Raw genomic sequence first — 26317 nt, 5'->3', positions numbered from 1 at the left:
CATGGAATGTTAAAAGGGTTCGTGCCTGGCATCCTCCAGTAATGAAAGGAGCTGTTGGTTGCTCCCTGTTGGCACAAAGGTGATGCCTTTGGGGATTTTCTGAAACTCAGGAAAGATAAGATTACATCTTTTATTTGGAAAAAAAGAAGCTTTGGGGAAGAAGTGCATTGGCATGCAGTACCCTCAAGTACCATATGGGGTGGTCACTAATGTAAGTCTACGTCATACCACTAATCAGACTTCATTACGATCCAAGGGAGCAATACTTTCTGCCATTGTCCAAAATTTATTTCATGATCAAGCCACAAAACTACTACAGTGATGTCACAAAGCCAATTCAGAGTGGAGGGGGGAAAGCCTCAGTGTAGAGAGGGAAAGCAGTTATGATCAACACACTTTCACAACCTGTTCACACAAATGTACACAGAATTGCCACTGGATATAGTCTTCACAAGAGAGAACATATTTATGAACATCATACCAATGTACATCTTTATTTGGATCAGCACAACTTCTCATAATGTGCCATTATGGCACACACATATTTGTGATTTCCTGGGAAGAATGAAAACCCTTGGCAGTAGTCAGAGATATATACTCTGCGCTAAACAAAATCAGCAGTGCACACGGATATATTTATGCACGATGAGCACTTAACCCACAAACTGCACAACTTAAGGGTACGATCCACACTTTTTCTGCAAAGGAGATTATCCCATGGAAGGCCCGTTTAACTCCCCCCCCCGCCCTTCTCCTTGGGCCTTTGCCTGTGCTTGAGTGCCCAGCAATGCACATAGCCATGACTTGTTATAGAAGTCAACGCGCGCCTCCCACATGTCGTCTCCAGCTCCATGTCGTCTCCAGCACCATACAGGAGGCCACTTCGTTGTGCCTAATTCATCTTGCGCTGACACCCTTCTGCTTCTCTCTGAGAACCCAAATGCAGCTTCTGGTTTCTATCGCTACAGGTCTGTCTTATCAAGGATAAATCACAACATAGTTCCTTTTAAAAAGAAAAATAGTAAAAAGTCCAGTAGCACCTTTAAGATTAATCAACTTTGTTGAGGCATAAGCTTTCAAAAACCATGGCAGCACTATCTTACACAAAAATAACACAACTCACTTCACATTAAAGAATCACCCCAAAAAATTGCTGTCAAAAGCACTTTATTTCTGTAACTGCTTTAGGTTACACAGTAGGAAGGCACCACAGAGCAGGAAAGCAGTGTACTACACAAAAATAACACAACTCACTTCACATCAGAGAATCACACAAACACAATTGCTGTCAAAAACGGTGAAGTGGGTTGTATTATTTTTTGTAGTACATTGCTATCATGCCCTGTTGTGCCCTCCTACTGTGTAACCTAAAGCTGTTCAAGAAATAAAGTGTTTTTGCCAGGAATTGTGTTTTTGTGATTCTCTGATGTTAAGTGAGTTGTGTTATTTTTGTGTAAGATAGTGCTGCCATGCCCTTTGGTGTTCCCCCCTGCTGTGTAACCTAAAGCTGTTCAAGAAATAAAGTGTTTTTGACAGGAATTGTGCTTTGTGATTCTCTGATGTTAAGTGAGTTGTGTTATTTTTGTGTAAGATAGTGCTGCCATGCCCTTTGGTGTTCCCCCCTGCTGTGTAACCTAAAGCTGTTCAAGAAATAAAGTGTTTTTGACAGGAATCATGCTTTGTGATTCTCTGATGTTAAGTGAGTTTTGTTTTAATTTTTCTGTGTGGGGGACTGCTGGTGTAATGTGTCATAATGCTTTGCCTACTTGTACTTTGGAAGGGAGAATATAATTTTTTTAAAACTTTATTTTGTGTTGTTCTTGTTTTATTCTTTGTTGTGCAGTTGGTTCCCATCATAGGGAACAATGGGGCTGGCTGGCCAACCATCTCTGTAGGTGGTGGGGGAATTTGAGGGAGGGTGTCTGTGGTTCAGGTGCTCTTTCACAGGGACCAGCTGGCACTCAGAAGTGTGCCCACCATTGTGGCACCCCTGGGCTGTGCAGAATTGCCCAGGGAAAGAGAGTTTAGAAGTTCCCAGCATGAAATGGCCCCCCCAAGTGGGAGCAGGCTGAGCCTTGGTGGGGGGTGGGAGGAGGGGTGGGAGAAGGGCCCCTGAGGGCTGGGGGGCATTTTGCATGCAAAATGCCACCCCTGGCAAAGGAAGCCTGCCTCTTCATTTTTTCCCCATAGGAAATAATGAAGAAAGATCAGCAGCAGCATGCTAACAATATGCTGCTCCTTCGCTTTCTTATGGGAGGATGGGGGGACCTGCTTTGGGGGGCCATAACATGGCCCCCCAAAGTCCAATCTGTCTGAAACTTGGGTGGTTGTTAGAGAAGGGTTAGAGGAAGGTCCCCACCAATTTTGGGCTTATTCGGTGGGAAAATGCCTCCTCCAGGCATCCTGGAAGACGGAGGCATTTTCCCATAGAAAAGCCGAAAGAAAGCCGAAAGAATCCCGAAACGTTTCGGCTTTTTTCTTTCGGCTACCCGAAACGTTTCAGCATTCCCCGAAACGTTTCGGCATTCCCCGAAAGAAGCCGAAACACCTTTGTTTCGGCATTCTTTCGGCATTCTGAATGCCGAAACGCACATCCCTAGAAATGAAGTTAATATTAGTATGCAGTACAAGAAAAGATGGTCATTTGTTTCTCTCCAGTGTGAACTCACGCCAACATTATCAGGCAAATATTCCACGCAGGCACCAAAACTGATATGAGTCACCCACTTGAGTTATCTACCTTTCTTACTGTACCATTTGGTCTGCACAACATTGCCTGAGTCTCTAGACTATGAATCTGGAGTAAGGAGATCTAATACATCCTACTTCCTCCTCCTCCTCAACTGGCGGTACTATCACTGATGTTCTGACTGGGGCTATATGGAATGGCCCATGTTTCTATATGCATCCACCTCAGAATACATTCAGAAGCCTGAGACTATGTCCGTATACTCCTGTCTGGATTGAGGGCATGGTGTTTGTTGAGCTTTTATTACTGGAGATACGTCCATTCATTCCTGGCTAAACCAGCCTGCCAGCCCCAGGTGCCTGCCTTCGATCTACAGAGAAATCTGACTTTCTAAAAGAATGAAAAGATAAGTGGGGGGAGGGAATCAACTTGGAAAATTGAATATGCTCCAGGGGATACTGAATACTGAGAGTAAGTTTAAGAAGCAATGAAGGGGAAATCAGTCCATCATACGCGCGTGCGCGCGCGCGTGCGCACGCGAGTTTATAATTTCCTGGAAGGGCAGATTTGGGAGCGGAGGTTCCAAATTGTTTCCAAAATTATTCTAAGCATTCAATCAGGACATGATAGAACGGTCATGTCTATACAGTTTCTTATACATTGACTAGCATAGCTTTCAGGAACAAAATAGTTTATCTGCTAAATGATTATGATAAATATTTTGCCAATAGAAAAGCATTTTTCTTGTAAACACTTGGAAGATGAATGTTTAATTTGTTAACCACAGTGTTATAAGCACTGCCAGGGACTCTTGACATAGTTGCTCATAGTTGATGATTTAAAGGCTTATTTAACCTTGTCGACAGCTTCTAAAAATTTATATGCTCATATTTTATTCTAGAAAACCTTATATTATTTTACTCAGTTTGCTGCTGTAACATCCTGATGGAACAATAAATTGCAGTTTGCCTGTGATGTAAACAAATTTATGCTTTAGAAAGTTTGGACTGTCGTTCCTGCTACTGCTGACCAAAGCACATGGGGGAGGGGGTGCAATTTCCATGGCAGTCAATTCAATGGGGCTTACACAATGGTTCCTTTTCAGTTTTTATTAATTGGAAGGCAAAACGATAGCAAGAACATGAGGGCCAGATTCACAGCCATTCTCAATGCCCCCTCCAAACTTGGGCCGAATCCACACTACATAAGTTTTCCCGCAGTTTTACAACTTTTTTTGCGCAAATCTGAGTGCTGTTCATACTACCTGTTTTCCATTCCACAGTTCTCTCACTTCTCTTTCGGTTTGGTTTTCATCGCTAGTTACTGGTCTCTTGCGGGAGTTGCACGGTGGACGTGAATGCCTAGAAGCGGTTTTCAAGCGCCTTTTCTTGAAACCACACCCACTTCCGTTTCTCTACCCTGAATAGGAAACCCGTTCCTAACGCGTCGATTGGCTTATTGTCCCCGCAAATGCTCCGTACTCCATGGATGCTGGGCTTTCATAGCTACTTTGTTCTATTGAAAACATTATTTTGATGTTGCCAGAATAAAATCTCGTTGCTGGGGAAAGCGGTCTGGGGAATTCAATCCTCAGTGGCGCGATGCGGACCACCACACGTTTTTTTCCTTTTTTTAACATTTTTAATCTGATTAATGTAATATCGAAATTCCACTAAATATTCTTGCGCAATTCAGAATATAACGGAACACATAGGCACTAAAGATTCCCTTTTTTCCACGGCCACTGCCACTTCCTAAATATTTTCATAATTAATGAAATTTTAAATGGGGATATCTTTTTGCATAGATCCCAATTTGGTTTTCGGACACAATCTTGAAAGTTAGATAGATGCATTGAGGAGCCGCTGCACTGTTGTGGCTTCAAAGCTTCATCTCTTCGACGAAGCTAAGAAGCATTGTCCTATCGAAATTTCCATGTTTCCTGCGCACTTCCTTTTTATAGGATTTTTAAGTACCTTGCCAGAAATGTGAACCAATCGCTGCAAAAAGTGGCACGTGATATATCACTTTGCTGATGTTTCAGTATATGGTGATTTCGAAATAACGGAATTCTGTTTTAAAAAAAAATTAAAAATAGGAGGGAAGATTAAGCCCCGCCCACTAAGACGGCTTTGCCAACGGCTGTGTGAACAGTAGATCGTGCAAGGAATATGCAGTTTAAGCATGAATGTGAACAGAGAGGTGAAATTTGCGGGTAGGAAAAACATGGACGTTTTCCGTTAAAAAAACGGAAAATAGGTGAGTGTGGATTCAGCCTTGGATATATAATAATTACTAAATTGCAAATAAACATGGCAAAAGCATTTGTTGAGGTAATTTTTAAAATTAAACCTCAGAAGAATTATCGCAATGTTATCAGCACAATTACTGACCCCTGTACGTTTTTAACCAGCTCCTGTGGTCACAAATTTTCATCATTTTTAAAAAATGTAATTAAACAAGACAAAATGCACATTCACAATTTACAAAGTTTCTTGTACTATACATAAGGATCCAGTATATGCCATCAATCACTTGGACTTTCCACAGCTCAGTAAACAATGACCGTCTTTCTGAGACAGATTCATTTGGGGGGGGGGGGTTCCTATAAAAATAAGTTAATGTGGTCATTGGAGCTCTTCTCCCAACATGGTTCAACCATTCAGAAATGCTTGGGGGGTGGCTACCCCCCTGGTTGGCAGCAATAGCTATTTTAACAGCACAGTAACTAAGCACAGTATTAATTTGTATTAACTAAGCACAGTATTAATTTGAGGTCAATAGCCAACATTCTTAATATCAATGACCTACAGGTAACTGTCCAGCGATGCCGTCCTTCTGTGCACCCACCCCACCAGCCCTGCAGCAGCAGGCACCCCCTTTAGGCCCTGCAGCACAGCCTCTGGCAGTACCTCAGTTGCAGGAGCCTCTATAACCCCCCAGGCCTCCCTCACCCTCAGAGCCAAGCTACAAGTGACGCCTGACACAGGTTGGACACTTGTCAGCTTCCCTCAAGTTTTGTTGGGAAATGTAGGCATCCTGGTCTTGCAGCTGTAATGGAGAGCCAAGCTGTAAAACCAGGATGCCTACATTTCCCATCAAAACTTGAGGTAAGCTGACAAGTGTCCAACCTGTGTAAGGCGTCACTTGTAGCTTGGCTCTTAGGCCAGTCGCAGCGCCCAGGCACAACTCTGGGGAACAGCCTGCAGCCACTCAGCAGACTCACTCATCTCCTGCAGTTGCCCAGATGGCTCCACTTCATCCAGGCTCACAGGAGGGTGCCATCAGCACAAGTCAGGCAGGCGCAGGCCCCAAGATGCCAAGGGAGCCACTGGGGAGAGTTCAGAAGCAGCATGGGCAAGCCAGGCAGAGAGCAGACCAAATGCCCCACCCTAGGCTGGGGTGGAGTGTGCAGGGTCAAGAGACTGCAGAGTCTACCCAGCCCTCCTATCAGATAGGCTGGGAGCAGGGCCAGTCAGGGAGACTGGGTGGAGATTCGGAGCAGAGCCAGGGAGGTGGGGCAAGGGGAGGCCTTTAAATTCAGGTTCCTCTGAAGCCCGAGGAGGATTTTGCAGGGAGAGACAGCTGGAGCATGCTGCTACTTCCAGTGCAGGAGAAGGAACAAGGTGGTGCAACCCCCTTCCCTGCCCATCTGAGGCTGAAGGATACCTGCCTGGAGAGCTGGTAGGATGGCAAGCCGTCAGGTGGGGGCGCCAGTGAGGGAGGAGCCTCACAGTAACATAAAAATAATTGTTCCACAAGAGTGATGTGGTTACAGACACCAAAGGGTATCCATGTTAGTCCAAGTACAGCACTTATGAATGGTCCCTGCGTTTATCTTGTGTTATGTGTTTCATGCTTCCATGTACAGTGAGAAGTTCCAGAGGCAGCACTTGCCTGAGTTAGCTCCTATTTGGAGGAAAGAGCAATAAAGACTTCTGGTGTTTTTTGTAATATTAGCTTTATTTGTCTCTATGCATGTAGAACACAGATGGAGGCATTTGATAGGGCAGCAGATCTGCTACATTACAGTGAGTCCCGTTCAGAATAGATCATCATAAGCCCTCAAAACACTGCAACCGACTCACATCTTCATCTGCTTCTCTTTCTCTCTCTCTTGTCCTCTTCTGGTATCTAAACTGCTGTTTTTTCACACACATATATATATGCCGCCCTCCTTTCTTTTTTTTTCAGCTTTAAATAAACTTTATTAAAACAGAAAAATAGTACAATAACAGCTTAAAAACAACATACATCAGAAGTTTGGAATCAAAACATTGAAAGATACTAAATATTAAAGTATACACAAGAATTACTAAGTAATTAAAAACAATGGGTCAACTAAATTTACAGTCATGGATGGAACGACAGCTAACGATATATCTACTTCATAAAAGTAGCAACTGTTTGGGGTGGGTGAAGTGGAATGTTGCCTCCCTCCTTTCATTTGGTTTGGGGGTTCACCTCCTCTGAGCCTTGATGTGTGCCTGAACAGAGCCATTGCTTTACATTAACAGCCTACTGAGGAGATAATCTGCAACTATAAAGAAATATTTGTGTTCTTTTCTTATACCTCTAGCTTCCCTGAGGTGTGCCACTTTAGGCCAAGATATGGTAGAACCATGACAGTAGTTCAATCCTCCAAGCATGTAAACTGATCTATTTTTGAGTTTTGCACAGAAATGTCACCAACTATAACCACACCATTAACATTTTTTCTATTATTATCTGTGCACTGAAGCTTCATTCCATGCATATGATTAAGTGGGCTGTAGTTTATGAAAGTTTATGCCAAACCTAATCTGTTATTCTGTTTAAGGTGCCAAAAGATTCCTTTTTATCTCCGCTCCTATGTGATCTTTTCAGTTCTGTCAGCATGTGAAGAACTTGTTGAGCACATCTTAGCATCCAAACCAAGTCAAGGGACTAAACATCTGTCTGACAACTGGACTTATTTGATCAAATCTTGTTAGGATTAGTGACCTACAAAAGAAATATAATCAGATCAGGTCTAGAGTCATCCCAAAGAATATTTCAAGCCTGAATGTTAACATTAAAAATAAAGATCTCCAAGTTTCTAATCAGAGGTGTTTCCTCAGAGCTCTCAAAATCTCATAATGAATACATGTTGCAGCCCAATCACAACAGGTATGCTTTGAACTTCTGCCTGCCTCTTATGTACCAAAGTTTTATCTTTGAAAGCAAAGAAGAAAGCAATTACAGGCTAGAAATAAAAAATATTGGAATACATGTGGTACTTTGTCAATAAGGCCCCAGCAGGAAATGTCTCCTCCGAAGACTTTGATATTGGCAAAATCTAGCCGACAAAGATACACAATACCATTTTCTGCTTGGCAGCTGGTGATAAAAAATAATATAAACACAGGCTTCAATATCTGTAAATTTTACATTGACAACATAAACTGTGACTGAGGCTCCATCTGTGCACGTTTCTTGTTTCCTTAGTGTAATAACATTGGTGAATTTGTTAAGGAAAGAAAAGAAACAATTCTGGTGTTTATTATTATTTGTTCTCTCCAGGGATTATAAATGTTGCCAGTTATTATGTTGCCAGTGACTCCCCTCCTGTTATGGAGTCTGCTATGGACTATGTCAGCTTCCTGCCTTGCTGTTCTAAGACTCTGCCAAGAACTCTGTTAGGGGCCACATTGCCCATGCCTGCTTCCTGCCTCTCTGCTAGTATGGACTGTGTTCACCAATGCCTGTTTCCTGCCTCCTTGAACACCTACCCCACCTGGGCCCAGAGCCATGCCACTAGCAGCACAGTGCCAGCCGGAGGGACCCTCCGTGAGCCTGGCCAGGCACCCCCTGGTCAGTTCCCATGGGGAGTTCCTTGCAGGACAGTCACTGGGTCTGCCCCAGCCACTAGGCAGCCTGCTAGCCAGCCCGCAAGACGTGCCAAGGAAGAAGCCATGTTCCCAGGCAGCAAAGAACCACCATGGACAGTTTGCTCTGAGGCTGCCTTTTCGAGACCAAGCTCCTGTCACATTCACGGAGCCCAGCCTCACCCTGATATGCCTATCGCTGGAAGCCGCCCTGAGATGGAAGCTGTGTGCCGGCTGCCCGGAACACCTAATGGACGCATTTCAATACAACCACCACATTCCAGAGCAGATGCCATCAAGACAACTCTAGCTTCCTGGCAGATTAAATCAACCCGCGCGGCACTCCCCTCCCCTCCTTTGTCCCCTCTTCCTAAGGTGTCACTACTATCACACAATTAGACTCTAAAGTGGCCCATTAGTGATAGTTATAGAACCATCAGGCTTTTGTTTTACCTCCTGAGAACCACCCAGAAGGCCCCCACCTCAGTGCACATTTCGGCTATTTAAGCAGGCTCTGCCTGACACTCGGTGCTCGGTGCTGGGCACCGTGCCCAGTGCCTGGCGCCATGCTCGGCCAGGTGCTGCATGCCATCCCCGACCCAAATGGACCCTCTACATTGCCCCCCCCCAACCTTGCTGCTGGAATCTTTGCTTCTCACCATGATCAGGTAATGTATTGCCTTTCTCTGCCATCGGTCTCAAGTGGGAACCTGCTAATGCAAATGTCTCTGTAACTCTTTCCAACCTTTATTTCTGAGTTCTTGTATGTCTGCTGTATGTAAGTGCTATGTCAGGCATATGCAACACTGTTATTAAACATTATTTATTTGAATATCAACCTCCTCTTTCTTATCTGAGAAATCTGACAGACTGACTGGTATACATTGGTTAAAGATCCACACTAGCTCAAGCCGAACTGCTTGCTAATTTCCCCATAAAATAGCAGTTCTGGTAACAATCAAGTATGACTGTATGATCCAACCATCACCTATCATTTCCGTTCATTTTATAAAGTCTGTCTATATAACTTCAAGTTTGACTCTGAACTGCTTGCTATCAACTAGTTTTAACCTGAATATAAGCACGCACCTGGAACAATCTGAGCTTTTCAAGGCCTCCAGTATGTTAGGGATTTATCTAGCAACAGGAAATGTCTGAAGAATGTTTTTGAGTATCCCTGATTTACAGAGGCTGTCTCATAATGTAATCAGAATTCTAACCCTAACTGGAGATTTCAAGTTCCTACTCTGAATTTTTAACTTTCAATTTTAAAAAAGTAAGTCTCTTTACTTTCTATATATGGGACTTGAAAGAAAAATAAAAGGCAATATTCCATACAGTCAGTCAGTAAAAGTAAGCCTGTTCCTACATTCCAGAATTCTATTATATTTTTATTCCAGCCTTCCTTCAAAGAGTGCAGCAAGACTAACATGGTTCTCTCTCCATCCCATTTTGTCCCAACAGCAACCCTGTAAGGTAAACTTTTTTTTAAGTTTTATATAATAAAGACAAAACCTGAAACAACAATTACACAAAAACTAATCAAACAAAAACAACCAACCAACATACAAGAATAAAAAAACATACTAATAATACAAAGAAACAGCATAGAAAGAGAAAAACTTTTTTTTAGTAAAGTAGAGTAAACTGAGAAAGGAAATGAGTGGCCTATAGTAAGATTCAGGCTGAGTCAGGATTTGAGCCCAAGGCAAAACAGCATGCAAATACCCAGGTGCTGTGCCCACAGCTGATGGGTCTGCATCCCTTTTGCTTAAAATTTTTGCTGTTTCTCTCAGGGTTACCCATCCAGTGTATTTTTAACCCCTAAAACCCATATCACTGCAAAATCTCTGCCTACTAACCTGACTGATAATAATTGATATTGCCGTTTATTACATTGCTTCTCAGAATTAGCTACCTGAACAACCTCTCCAGCCCCAACCCACGTACCCACCCACCCATTGCAGGTATGGGTATGGTAGATGCTGACAGCATCTTGACATCTCCAGCAGCAACAATAGGATATAACTGTGCCTGTGCCCATCTCATGTATAGCCAGGAACAGCACCGCATTAAGACAAGGTATCTGGGACACCGTCTGTTTGTCTGGCCCAGGTGTATCAAAGTATGATACATGTTTTACAAAAAGCACAACATATTAATATTTTCTATCTGTATACTTTAAGGGCCACAAAACAACATAGGCAGACATGCTAGTGTCATCATGGATAGCTTGGACATACCGTACCTGGAAGACTGGGTTGGATCCTACCACTTGTACTCACTAATGGAAGGGGGGTTTGCCAGTCTCCCCCTTCCAATGCAGACCTCTAGTTTTCCTCTTAGATGTTTCTAACAGGAGCTTTTGGGGAGATGAATGGCCTGAGCCAGGAGGAGAGCAGGGAAGTTCTATTCCACTTAGCTACTTTGTTAGCGAAAATTATTGATAGGATCCAACCCACTGTCTGCCTCAGCTAAGTATAGCAAATCCAAACATCTCAAAATATGATTGCTGTCTTTTTTTAAAACCCACTTCATATGGAATGCACTTCTAGCACATCACCATATCCTCCACTCCTATAGTAGCACAGCACTACAATACAACTGAGCTTGTTCAATTCTCAGAGGACTCATAAACTCTCTGGATCTCATAGTAGAAAACTCTCTGGCTCTCCTGTACAGGCATAGAAAAATATGACAGCTGAATTTTTATGAAGTCTCACTTATTAGTTCTAAATCAACTCATTACTGCACTATAATCTGAAACGATATAAAAGTTGCATCAGGTGTGAAGTGGCTTCAGCTTTTCCTCTTGCTTAATGCTATCATTTTCCTACAGGTTTGTTAGAAGGACAGTTGAGCTGAGTCATTCTGTAAGAGTTTCCCAGGGTGTGAAATGCTAATGGCGGGAGGCTTCATTGTATCCTGAGGAGGTTCTTTTGCATATGGATTGGTGCTTGATGTGCTAATCTTCTCTGCAGGGCTATTGTCGGGTGTGGAGTGTTTTGTTGGCCTGGTGTTTTTCAGAACTGGAGCCCATGCTCTGTTCATTCTTAAGGTTTCTTCTTTCCTGTTGAAGTTTTGCTTATGCTTGTGAATTTCAATGGCTTCCCTGTGCAGTCTGACAAAGTAGTTGGAAGTGTTGTCCAGTATTTTGGTGTCCTGGAATAAGATACTGTGCCCTGTTTGAGTTAGGCTATGTTCAGCCACTGCTGATTTTTCAGGCTGTCCAAGTCTGCAGTGTCTTTCATGTTCTTTTATTCTTGTCTGGATGCTACGCTTTGTGGTTCCGATGTAAACTTGTCCACAGCTGCAGGGTATACGGTATACTCCTGCAGAGGTGAGGGGGTCAAAAGACAGAGATCTCTCAGTGTCACAGTGTGGAAAAGATGTTGGCACTGTGACACTGTGACACTGAGAGATCTCTGTCTTTTGGTGCTACACCTCTGAAGATGCCAGCCACAGCTGCTGGCGAAACGTCAGGAACTACAATGCCAAGACCACGGCAATACAGCCCGGAAAACCCCCAACAACCATCGTTCTCCGGCCGTGAAAGCCTTCGACAATACATCGTTCCATGTAGAAGTTTGCTATAACTGGGCTGAGTGGGCTCCCCATGGCCACCCCATCCATCTGTTCATAGAATTCGTTGTCCCATTGGAAGTAACTGGTTGTCAGACAATGATGGAATAAGGCTGTTACATCCTCTGGGAAAATCTGATTAATCAGTGCAATAGTGTCTTTTACTGGAACCTTGGTAAACAGGGATACAACATCAAAACTGACAAGTATGTCTTGTGGACTGAGTTTCAGAGAACTGATTTTGTTGATGAAATCTGCTGAATCTTTGATGTAAGACGAGGTTTTCCCGATGTGGTCCTGCAGGAGATCTGCCAGATGTCTAGCTAATTCATATGTCGGTGAACCAATGGCACTCACAATGGGTCGGAGTGGGACTGAGTCTTTATGTATTTTGGGGAGTCCATATAGTCTAGGTGGCTGTGCTTCAGTCTTGCATAGTTTGCTGTGCGTGTCGGGATGTAGTGAGGAATTCTTGATCAGCGCATTTGTTAGCCTGGTGATTTTGCAAGTGGGATCTCGTTTTAGTTTTTTGTAGGTGGAGGGGTCCAGGAGTTCCTTAATCTTCTTTTTGTATTCCTCCGTTTTCAAGATCACTGTAGCATCGCCTTTATCAGCTGGTAGAATGATGATGTCTGGATCTGCATTGAGGGTCTTGATGGCATTTCTCTCCTTGCGTGTTATATTGCTGGTGGGAAGCTTTGCCTTTCGTAGAAAGGCCATCCGCAAAGCAAACTTTCAGTTAGGTCACAAGGTCTACAGGAAACCAACTCACACTGATCGGTACTTACACAAAAACTCCAATCACCACCCCCGACAGAAAAGAGGCATAATGAAAACATTAGTGGATCGTGCAAGACGGATATGTGAGCCGCGCTTTCTCAATGAGGAAATTAATCATCTAAACCACGCACTTCAGGCAAATGGCTACTCCAGAAATGAAATCCGAAGAGCAATCAAACCCAGGATGAATCAAACAACCAAGGAAAAACAGTCACCTACAGGAAAAGTGTTTTTGCCATATATCAAAGGAATTACTGATCAGATGGGAAAGCTTATGAAAAAGCATAACCTTCAAGCAGTATTCAGACCCACCCGAAAAATACAACAGATGCTACGATCAGCAAAAGACAGCAGAGACCCCCTCACCTCTGCAGGAGTATACCGTATACCCTGCAGCTGTGGACAAGTTTACATCGGGACCACAAAGCGTAGCATCCAGACAAGAATAAAAGAACATGAAAGACACTGCAGACTTGGACAGCCTGAAAAATCAGCAGTGGCTGAACATAGCCTAACTCAAACAGGGCACAGTATCTTATTCCAGGACACCAAAATACTGGACAACACTTCCAACTACTTTGTCAGACTGCACAGGGAAGCCATTGAAATTCACAAGCATAAGCAAAACTTCAACAGGAAAGAAGAAACCTTAAGAATGAACAGAGCATGGGCTCCAGTTCTGAAAAACACCAGGCCAACAAAACACTCCACACCCGACAATAGCCCTGCAGAGAAGATTAGCACATCAAGCACCAATCCATATGCAAAAGAACCTCCTCAGGATACAATGAAGCCTCCCGCCATTAGCATTTCACACCCTGGGAAACTCTTACAGAATGACTCAGCTCAACCCCACCCCTCCTGAGTAGATACAAATGACCTACATCTTTTCCACACTGTGACACTGAGAGATCTCTGTCTTTTGGTGCTACACCTCTGAAGATGCCAGCCACAGCTGCTGGCGAAACGTCAGGAACTACAATGCCAAGACCACGGCAATACAGCCCGGAAAACCCCCAACATCCATTCATATTGTTTATTTTATTTATTTAAAACATTTATTAGCCCCTTGGTACCTCACAGAAACTCAAGGAGGCTTACAATGTAAATAAAATCATTATTAAAAAATAAAAGTTATAAAATATAGATTAGGTCTGCCAATAAACATAAAAACCCCTTTAAGTGTATAATATTCCACATCAAGAGCTGGACATTCTTAATGATGCTGTATGTGATTATTCTTATTTCTGCATTTCCAGTGAGGTTGACCATTTGAAAATAATATTTGTAAAACTGATGATGCTTCCACTCTTCCTTCCATCTTGTAATTGGTAGTCATGCTCCTCAGGCAACCTCATGAGGTAAACAAGAAGTAAACGGTGATAAATTCAGTGTATGACATTCACTCCCTGCAAAATAGAAAATGGCATAAAGATCAGGAATATCAACATTTAGACAAAATACAAGTAGCCCTGTTAGTCCATTTAAAAAAACTCAAAGAGAATAAAAAAAGTATTTGTTTTAGTCAACAAAAATTTTACAACATGGTATGAAAGCATTGTACAGAATATTTCCAGAGCTGGGTAGTCAATAAAAGTTTTCCAGAGCTGGGTGTTCAATAAAAGTTGTACGGAATATTTCCAGAGCTAGATGTTCAATAGAAGAAAATCAAAGGTCAGGAAAGATGGTTCTCATGTAATGCCCATTATTAAGCCTTGTCTGCATTATGTTTTAGTCATTGGAGGAAGTTACTAGTAGATGACGCCATCGCTCCATCCTATGGAATAAGGATAGATTGGCTAAGTCAGTGATAGAACGTCTGCTATGCATATAGAAAGTCCCAGGTTCAATCTCTGGCACCTCCATTTCACAGGATCTGGAAGCAGGTGATGTAAAAGACTTACACTTAGATCCTTAGAGAGTCACTGCCCATCAATGAGTACAAATCTGATCTTGATAGGCCAATGGCCTGGCTCCATAGAATGCCATTTCTATGCTCATTACAAGAATTGTTTAACTTACAGGGAATATTCTGTTAGAAAAAGGGACTGGTGATGTCTCTGGCTCAAACCTTCAAGACAAGAACCATAGACTTAGACAGATAGATAGACTAGTATCAGACTCCTTCCCTGCACGCATCAGGAGAAGCATCATGGGATCTCCTCCTGGGACAAATGAAGCAGATGGCCTGTTATCAATCTGAAGCCATCCTAGTTAGCTAGATTAGTCACTTTTTCCTCTCCACTATTCTTAAGTTAATGTACTTCTATAAATAAATAGACCATTGTTGGTTCTTTAATTCAAGGGAGAGGGCATCTGTGTACAATTTGTAAGATAGTGTGGTAAATATTAGTTTTGGCCACACTGCTGCGCTGAAGCTCAGGAGGACCACTCTGTTAATTAGGAAAGGAAGGGCTGACTGACTGGTCCAGCCATCCTTAACTAAACCCAACATCTTCCTGGTAGGCCACTGTCCTTAAGTGCCTATTGTTGGTCCTGCTGAACTAGGGGTGCCATTCCCTCACCCGGGGTGGGGGATCCTCTGCTCCCACCCTTCCCTCCCCCATGCCCACTTACTTGGCCAGTGGGGGGCACAGTCCCCAGGGCATCCCCCGGGCAGCACAGTGCACCCTCAGGTGGCACAGTGTGCTCTCATGCCCACAGCGGTCCCAATTGCACCCTGCAGTGAGCCCATTTTGGGCTGAACCATGCCCCTTGGGAACACGGTGCATGCCCTTCGACCTGTGGGCCGCCCTTTGACCTGTGTGATAATGTCACTTCCCGGAAGTAACATCATCATGCAAGTCAGGAGCGCGCACAAAGAAAATACAGATCGCTGCAAGGGTAAGTGCCAGGCTCTGAATCTCCTGCCAGGGAAGCCAAAGGACCTGGCAACCCTATGCTGAAGAGAGGTGCCCTGCAGTTCCAGCTTGTAGCACAGCAGGGACTGCTCCACTTGACTTACTTCAGGGCTGTTTTCACTTCTCAGTCTGTTCCTTCATAGAATCTGCTACGATCTGCTGATCACCTTACACCAGCTCCTGTTTTCGGCACCAGGTGATGACATATTTGTTTTTGTTGATTACTCTTTGCCTTCCGTTAGATACATGCTGCTTGTTTGTTCCATAGGGTTTGTCTACCTGCCTCTTAGCTGATTTTAATGCTTCTTTAGGTCATTTTAAGATTGCTGTACAAATTGGTCTTCTTTGCTCATTTTAGCATTGCAGTTTCCATGGCTCTTAAAATAGATTTTAGAAAGAATTGGCTTGTTTTAGTTAACTTATTTTGTTCTTACTGAGTTGTGGGTCCTTGAATGTCTTCCTGGATCCTGTAGCTGGATTAGGGTTGCCAGCCTCCAGGTAGTGGCTGGAGATCTCCCAGAATTACAACTGGTCTCCAGGCCACAGAGATCAGTTCACCTGGAGAAAATGGCTACTTTTGGGGGTGGACTGTATGGAATTATGCCATGCCAAGGTCCTTTCCCTCCCCAAACCCCACTTTCGCCAGGTTTCTCCAGGTTTCACCCTCCAGATCTCCAGGAATTTCCCAACTTGGAGCTGGCAACCCTAAGCTGGATTTATGCACAAGCTAAATAAGTACACTTTAGCGCCTCAGATTACTAAAAATATTAAATCACTACTTTCCTGGAAATGCAATGGGCACTCTTAAACTTGTTATAACTTAGGGCCTTTGTATGTCTTAATCAGGCCCTGCTATATCTACACCTCTTAAATCGGTAATCTTAAATTACAGTGGGCAATGAACCTGAGTGTAATTGCATTTCAGTCCTAAAAACACAAAGATGAAATACAGTATGAGCAACAATCTCAAAAGGACCAAATGAAAGACCCTTTTAATGTACGCTCTGACTGCTTTGGTGGTATTTGCAACTTGCAAGGCAGCCCTATCCTTAACCAATTGCTAGACTAACAATGAAGTCCTTGTGATCTCAGTAAAGCAACGATGGGAAGAGTCTCCCCTAGAAGGGACAGGCCTGAGTCTTCTTAAAGAGGTGGAGTGGAGTTTGAACTTGAATTTGAAAGATGGTCCAGCTAGATCCTAAAAATGCTGTGCTCCATGTGGAATGTTCCATATGAGTAGTAAAAATATTTTTTTTCAAGCTAAAATTCTAGAACATATTAGTGGTGGGTAGGGCACACAGAATCTCCTACTCCATTACACCCTCAAGCTTTTGAATTAAAAAACTGACCCTTGCTTAACACCCCAAAAAAGACGTTAAGAAAAGTGGGAGATAATTCTGTTAACGGTTTGCTTACGTTTCACAAATGCCTCTGCAGTCTGCAACATTCTCAAGTCAGACAAAAGAAAGGCCCATTTCCAAAGACCTGTTGAGGATACAAAGAATGATAAGTTACTGCTTACAAGCGTTTACCGCTTTGATTTAGCCACAGTGACTAAAGGGGACCTCCACATCCACAAGCAGTAAAACTCTGAATAGGAATCCCATTCCCCCGGTGGGCGCAGGGGATCTCTCACTTTTACCCTCCACCCTCTGCCACCACTTACCTGGTCACTAAATAAAGGTGGTCAAAAGACCATCGGGAAGGAAAATAGCTGACTGTAATCGGGAACAGCCTTATCTTTTGGCACCACTTACCTGGTCAGCGTGGGGAAAAGTGCAGGAACAGGTCTCCCAGGTACACTTCCGGGGTGGCACAGCAACGTCACTTCCCAGCAATGATGTCATCACGCTGGCCTGAGAGTGCTCCCACACTTCACAGTGGGCTTATTAGGGCCCCCAACGGGCCGAATCAGGCCCGTTTGAGGCCCAAATTGACCTGCTGCAAAGCATGTGTGCACCCCACACTTACGTGATGACATCACTTCCAGGAAATGACAGGTGCAGATGCACATGTGTGCAAGGAGCATGATGGAACCGGCAAGCAGATAAGCACCGGTTCTCCCCCCCCCTCCTGCTGCCAGGAGGGTAAGGGGACCTGGCGACCTACCTCTGAACACCAGTACTAGGAGGAACATCATGGAAGGCCTTGGCTCTATCCTCTATTTGTTGGCTTTCCAAGGCAGGTGGTTGGCCACTTTGTAAAATAGGATGCTAGAAAAGATGGTGTGCTGGTTTGATCCAGCAGGGTTCTTCATATGTTCTTAAGACTACAGTCACTTCTGTTAGAAATCAATGAGTTAATTTGGATTGCGGTTTTTCCATTACCTGCACCTAATATTCCATTGCATTCATCTCTCATCTGCCAAATATGAGAAAAAGGCCTTCATATATACTGCCTTTGCCTGGATTGCTTAAAATGCCCAGGCCATTGGTTACCTAGTTGGTGTCTGAGAAGCCTACGGCTTCTGGTGGGAATGCCCAAGAGGATGCAATCAAGTGCACCATTGCCAAAACAATGTGGAGCTGTTATCAGTGGTTTGCACATTACTCAATAGAAGAATGGGGAGTGTTGCAGGAGAACAAGTCAATTATATTTATAGCATACCCCCCCCCTAAGGATTTCTCTGCAATTTTTAAATCCTTTTTGGAAGTACCTGTGGAGAAAAGTAATTGTAGAAGAGGATTTGTTATCTGATTATTTTTGTAAGTCTATTCATACTTAGCAGATGGCCACATAAAAAAGCGATGAGAGAAAAGCCCAAAGCATTTCTTGGTCCAATCACTCATATGCAATAAAAAGCTGAAAAACCATAACAGAAAAGAGTTTCTATGCAATGGTAATATCTAGTCTCCTGTTCTATTTAATGCATCTGTTGTTTCTGCAATATGATTATACTGAAAACTCAGCCTTCTTTTCCAAGAGAATCATTCTAAATGGTTGATTATACATCCTTATCAGCATGATAAGTACTTTGTTTGAAGTGTAAGGCATATATAATTACATGTCTCTCTTATTTATGGCATTTCTTTTCTAATCTATTCTTTTTAAAAAAATGTTTTGGCTAATGGAGAAATTGGATAGCTTTCAGCATTCATGTTTGGGGTGGAAAGTAGTGTCTAAAAATGTCACACTAGAAATGGCTGGAATGCTTCCAAGTAGTATAAAAAGAAAAAGAAAAAGAAATCTGCCTTTGGTAAATATTTCCTTGTTGTTTTCATCACTGGCTTCCTCCAAGGTACATAAATATTACTGGCTGGCACAGGGCTAAGGACGACTGAAGTGATTCACAGCTCTCATTTCCTATTCCCACTTAAAGACTCAAAACGGTATTGTTTACAATGCAGATAAATGGAATGACTCTGCCACCCTCATCTGTATTGTGCAAAGGCCTAAGTATTTGCCTGGCATTGACTGGTGTCTTTTTCAAACCAGACCCCAAAGTTTCAGGAATTTTCTAATTATATGGCAGTGGAGAATGATATTTTTGCATTATTTTCATCAGGAATAATGTCACAAGAGTTATTTAAGTTCATGTTCAGTGGGAAATAGGAAGTATAGATTAAACAGTGTTGGAAGAAGGATCCCCTTATTAGAGTTATAAGATGTGGGGGTACGGTTACCAACTTCCAGGTGCATCCTGGTGATCTCCTGGTATACTGATCTCCAGACTAAAGAGATCAGTTTGCCTGGATAAAATGGCTGCTTTGGAGGATAAACTTTATGACCACTGAGATCCCTTTCCTCCCCAAATCCTGCCCTCCTGAGTCTCCACTCCCCAAATCTCTAGATATTTCCCAACCTGGAGCTGGTAACCATACTGTGGGATGGCTCTTCAAGAGACCACCTTCAAGATCAGAAAACAGATGATTGCATCAGCCTCAGATAGGGAAGGAGCAAAGGATGTTAGTGAGGTCTTGCCCCCATACACTGAAGCTCTTCTATGGAAGACTCATTCTTAGGACAATTGATACCATGGATGAGGTGGCAAGGGACTCAAAGCAAGTCAAGAAAGAGCACTAAGGTTGGCGATGCCTGCCTGTCTCTCAAATGTCAGAGCTCATTCCACCATATGAGGTAAGGTTGCTAGACCTGGCCTGGCAACAAGCAAAAGACTAAATGGGACAGGAATATGGGGGGGGGTAGCCTTCAGCAATGGGGTGACATCACTTCCAGGAAACCTCAAACACTCGCCAAATATTCTGTGGTTTTACCATAGAGTTTCCAGCAATTCCTAGAGGGGTGTGATGTCACTTGTGGGGGTTCCCAGAAGTGACATCATGCTGATGGCAATTTCCCCCCCTTTCTCCCACGGGTCATTGGAGTATCAATGCCAAGGTCCACTGGGGTAGGTGATTTTCCACCCCTGGCAGGCATTCTAATATGAAGCCCCCATATACTTCCACACTACTACTACTACAATTAGGGCTCATTTTGAGGGGGAATGCACAGGAACGCAGTTCCAACAGTTCCCCCAAGAGGTCACATGTCAGGTGGCCCTGCCCACCTGAATCTTGGCCATTTGGGTCCCATTTCAGCCTGGATTGGGGCCGAAACAGCCTGGATCGGGCCTCTGAGGGGTGATGGATCACTCTCCCGCTCATCAGCGGCCCGATCCTGACCATTTTGGGCCCCTTTTCAGCCACTTTCAGCCCCTTTTTGCCATTTTGGGCCCAATTTCAGCCCTGAATGGCCAGGATTGGGTCCAAAGCAGCCAGAATAGGTGATGTCAGGAGGTGTGGCATATGCAAATCAGTTATACTAATGACACACTTCCAGTGATGGCAAGAGGTGTGGCATATGCTAATGAGTTGTGCTAATGAGTTATGCTAATGAGTTCCTCCAGCTCTTTTTCTATGAAATGACCCCTGACTACAATATATGCCAACACCATCTGGTTCTCATATCCAGGAAGAAAATAGAAATAAGCCCTGGTACAAGATCACTATGACCTGTGAAGAATCATGGACTGTTGGACTTGGATGAGGCATATTTCTAATGCCTTTGAGATGATTCTTCCCCTGGTTGCTCTCCCTGTGATTCTCAACCCATCACAGTTCTATACAAAAAACAGTCTTTCCTCTTTTGTACATTTCTTTCATCCGTTAAGTTCAGAATAAATCAATGAACTTGTAGCAATAAAACACATATTTGGATCTTGGGGAAGAAAACTTTTTTTCAAAAATGTCCCCCAGTTTGATGTGAAATTCTTTAAATAATGCATATTAATTAATTACAATGCAGATGATAATGACGGTAGAGCTCTTCAAGGGAGCCTTCTCATGATGTCACAGAAAATGGACAAACTTTGAAGAATCCATCTGGAATTCTTCCTTTTGTGGCTGCCATTGTAGTTATATTTAGCATATTTAAGTAAATACCTTTATGTAATAACCAAAAGTATTTTCTGGCCAGAAATGTCAAGGAGCATGTTCTGTATCCACACTAATTAGTCATGGCAGCTTTCCAGCATACCATTGAATGGACATAGAATGCTATTTAAGCTTGCATTGTGTGTAAACGAATTTACTAGAAATTATCCTATTCTTCAAGAAACCAAAGAAACTCACATTAGAAAAAATATTTCTTTTTCAACTTTCCATCCAGTTCACAAAAATACACCCAATTAAAAAATGAGGAAATCAGGAACAACACACACTCACTGAACATCTTCAAAGCTCTCATATATTCTGAATCCAAGCTCCATCAATAGTGATGCTTCTCAAAGTCCAGGAAGGAAGGCTTCGGCCAGTAGTTCATAATCGTTTGGATATGATGACCCACAACAAGTTCAAATTTCCTTGGTACAGTGATCCATCCAGGGTTGGCCGTGGTTTTCTGGTGCCCTAGGCAAAGTATGATCTTGGCACCTGTTTGTTCCAGCTTTCCATTTGCTATCGTGGCCTACCATACGTTTCTGAGAAAACAACAAACATCACATCCTATTACGAACCCCGGGGGCAAGTGGCTTTCTGAAGTACACACAGCCTTTGTATATGAGGGCTACAATGTGGCCTTTGACCACCCTCTTCTTCTCCTTCTCCCTCTAATCCCTTTTTATTCTCTAAGAAACTCAGTCTAAGAACCATCCAGACACATTTTGATTCTTTATCAATCAACAGGTATATGTAGTGAAGAAAAAAAATACCAACTAATGTATGACATGGAAGATACTGTTTTAGGTCTTTGTTTCCAAAATACGGGTCAACTCCTTGCCTCAAATTAAGCCCCTGTGTTGGTTCTTATAGGAGATGCTTCACATCTGATGATTTTCCAACAGAAATAATTATTCTACAGAGTAAAATGGGTATAATTGGAAACTTACTAGTTGCAAGATGGCCTCCCCCTCACCCAGGGCTTTTTTTCAGTTGGAACACAGTGGAACAGAATTCCGGCACCTCTTGAAAATGGTCACATGGCCGGTGGCCCCACCCCCTGATCGCCAGAAAGAGGGGAGTTTAGATTGCCCTCCACGCCATGGTGCGGAGGGCAGTCTAAACTCCCCTCTGTCTGGAGATCAGGGGGCGGGGCCACCAGCCATGTGACCATTTTCGCTGAGGGCGATTTAAACTTTAAAAAACTCCCCCCTTGTTCCAGCTAACCCAAAGTGATGTCATTGTGCAGTCCTGAGTTCCAGCACTGAGTTCCACCACCTCTTTTCCCAGAAAAAAAAAGCCCTGCCCTCACCCATTACTGTTGCAAAGAGTGGAAGAAGAGAGAATGTGAAAAGCTGGCATGGAGGAAGAGGAGAGAAAGAACAATGCAAAGGGCAGGGGCAACCCTTAGAGAGCGCTGGCCCGCAACCCACTTTCATAGGCTTTGCGATCCATTTCTAGGTCCCGACTCACAGGCTGAGAAATACTGGGATCCTTTCCATCCCCTCGAATACAGTTTTGTCAGTTTTCATTACCTTCACAACAGTGAAAGAACCGACATTTGAACATTAAATGTTTATTTCAAGACATACTGAAGCCTAAAGACAAAGTGAAAAGTCTGACTGTGGAATATATTGTGATACACAATCTATTTATTTATTTTGTTTATACCCCAATGGGAACCCAAAGCAGCAGGCGTCCTTCTCCTCTCCTCCATTTTATCCTCACAATAACCCTGTTGGGTAGGTTTGGCTGTAATCCTAAGAAGGTCTATGCAGAGTCCTATTCAGATTTATTCAATTGGGCTTACTCTTAGGAAAGTGTTCATAGGATTGCACTGTATGTCTCTGATCCTGTACAGTGGTACAGCTCACTGCTCTGAGAGGCTGACTGAGAGCCAAGCTACAAGCGACGCCTTACACAGGTTGGACACTTGTCAGCTTCCCTCAAGTTTTGATGGGAAATGTAGGCGTCCTGGTCTTGCAGCTGTAATGGAGAGCCAAGCTGTAAAACCAGGACGCCTACATTTCCCATCAAAACTTGAGGGAAGCTGACAAGTGTCCAACCTGTGTCAGGCGTCACTTGTAGCTTGGCTCTTAGTCTGAACTGGTACCAGTTGACCTGCACAGGAATGCGAGTAGTAAGCAGGAATTCTGCATCAGCTCTTGCAGAATGACTGCTAGCATTTCTCTCACTCTCTCTCTCTCTCCTCCCTCTCCCTCCCCCCCCTCCCCAATAGGATCCAGAACAACATTTCTGTGGCCACAAGGATTTCTACCCGTGGAGCACAATTTTCCTGCCTCCACCCACCCATGGCAGTCCAAAATGCCTCCCAAAATCCTATTCCTGGGGAAAGGACACCCTGGTAACAGGAACTGGTAGGAGGGGTAGGTGGGAAAACGGCCCTCTGCAAGCAGAATTACTTTCACCTTTGGCAACATCTAGTCTGGATTCAAGGCTCCCCCCTCCCAACTTTCCTGTATGCCTAGTGAGAAGGAAGACTACCCGTTGTAATTCTGTTTTTAACACAAAACAACTCAAACTCTTGTTTGTTTCTTGGAACTGGAGAGGCTGCCTAGGATGATGTAGGAGAACCACTGGTGTGCATGTTTATAGGACAAGTGAAAAGGCAGAAATTGGGTGAGGTCTTATTCAAAATTTCCTAGCCACATCAAGATGTGTACAGGGAGAGGCGAGGCAAGACTGATGGGTTTTTTTTTAAAAAAAAAACGTTGCTAGAAATCACATAAGCTCTCCGCTGATAAAAAATACACATGCTATTCTTTTCCTGGCAGAGTGTAAAATCTTTGGTTCTATTATTTATGATTTCACTGCTGGATTACTTCTAACCTCATGTACACATTTCAACAATAGCCTGTGCTGAATTTGTTCTGTTCTCCTCTGGCAGGAGACGAATTATCTGAAGTGTTTCTGAGCTTTATTTGAGACTTGAACCTTCTGCTTCCCTGCCCCTTGCTGCAACTCCCATCCGCAGAGATGCTGTTGGGGCTACCAATTGCCAATTGCAAGCCACAGATAGATTAGATGTGTTTTTTTAAGCAAATGATCGAAAATTGGCACGAGCAAATACCTGTAAATCAAGACTCTTTCCTTCTGAAATGAGTCTCCTGGGCATAGCTACAATTACTAGGGATGAAAATAAATGTTGCAAGCTTGCTGGTGATTCAGATACCCCTCATTATGATTTCACTTCTCCCCTATGCCGGAGATATGGTTTGGTGGTAGAGCATCTGCTTTTCATGCAGAAGGGCCTTGGGTCTATCCTCAGCATCTCCTATTAAAAAGGGTCAGTAGTAAGACATATGAAAGACCTCTGCCTGAGACTCTGGAAAGCTGCAGCCGGTTAGACTACCCACTGCTGTCCATGATATACTAATGATCTGACTCAGAATAAGGCAGCTTCATGTGGCCTTTCTTTGATCACATGAGTCTTTATTTTTGCACCATACAGTTTTCATGTAGTTGATGCATCGGCTGCAGGAAATGGTTCACAAAGATGCTTTGGAAAAGGGACAGGGACTGTAGACTATACTGCTGGATATCATCTGTTGCTGTAAGTATGCTCAGGATGTCAGGATGTCTCCTGTTATACTCTGCAAGGTCCTGTGTATTGTTTGTACTCTGCAAGACCTGTGTACTGTTTGATTCTGTTTGACTCTGATATTAGAAGCTGAAGCTGCCTGGAATGTGCCTGCTCTTCTCTGCCTGATACGTGAGAGCCTACTGTTATCTCTGCGGTTCCCCTTTCGCCTGAGAAGGTGAGCCTCATGGCCTTGGAATTTCTAACACATCATCTCTGCTTTGTCCTGCTGCTCGTCTATTGAACTAGCTGTTTCCTGAAGGGGGTGGGGACTCTAGGGATTAGGCTGCGCTTAGAATCCTATATATGTTATGTGCTTGTAGTGAAACACCATTCCTGGCAAGGAATATAATAGGGAATGATACTACTAGCTTATCAATAAAATTGCTTTAACTCATGCAGTTCCTGGACTCATGCAGTGAAGTCATTAAGAGTTACTTGGCAGAACCTCACACATATTAGATAATTGTTGCATCGTTTAACGATGCTTTGTTTCAGCATTGTTTTTGCACTGTATCAGATTTTGGCTTGTTTTAAGATTTCTGCAATCCAAACCCTATTGCACTGTTTATTGGATGTTCTAGCTTTTCATCATATTGACTTGCTCTGTGTAATATCCCTTGAGTCTCAGTGAGAAAGACAGACAACACACACACACACAAATACACTGAAATGGTATCTACATATACATGGCATATGAAGCTCACTTCCACCTTTTCTGAAAACTCACAATAGCATATGTGATTCTCCCACATCCATTTTATCCTCCCAGCAACCCTGTTAGGCAGAGAATGAGACAGCAATTGACTGAGTATCCTCTCAGCGAGTGGGGATTTGAACCCAGGACAGGACTACGCAGTCACAGGCTGACACTTTAACCACTGAATTATGCTAACTCATAAATGGCATGTATGAAAAAAGCCATAAAACTGTCAAATAAAGAACTCGCCAATAAGAGCAATGGAAATGAAAGGGGCCAGTGATAATGACTACATATGGAATCAAATGAATTGAAAAGGGCTATTTGATTCACCCTGAGTAATGATTAGTTCATTTTATTTAGATATTCATGCCTTGCTTCTCTCTCCAATGGGGCCCCAAAGCAACTTACAACAATATTCTTCCTTCATTTTATCCTCAAAACAACATCCTTGTAAGGTAGTTTCGGCTGCTGTGAGAGTGTGGCTGGCTCAATGTCACTCAGCAAGATTCCCTGTGGATCAGAACCCAAGTCTCTCAGAATCTAGTCTGTCACTCTAACCACTACACATGCTGGTTCATAATGGTTATCGGCATACAAATGCAGTGTACTTGCTCACTGCTCTCCCTTTACACATTTGAATTTAGCTTTTATTCATCTGCACACCTCACCTCTCCATTTCAATAGGGCATCAAAATCTCTGCCACATGTTTCTTGGGATGGTGTTTCTGTGATACAGCAGAGATGGCAAGCAGTTTCCTGTTAATGCAATGTCACCGCTATTGTGTGCTCTTGATTACAGGTTTGTTTTTTTTAAATGGACTTCAAGTGGAATAGTTGTGTGGGTAAATGGCACTCAAAATGTGTAAAAAGGATGACAGAG

The sequence above is a fragment of the Eublepharis macularius genome, chromosome 10 (genome assembly GCF_028583425.1).
Source record: "Eublepharis macularius isolate TG4126 chromosome 10, MPM_Emac_v1.0, whole genome shotgun sequence".
NCBI lineage: Eukaryota > Metazoa > Chordata > Lepidosauria > Squamata > Eublepharidae > Eublepharis > Eublepharis macularius.
This window is presented reverse-complemented; position numbering follows the sequence as displayed.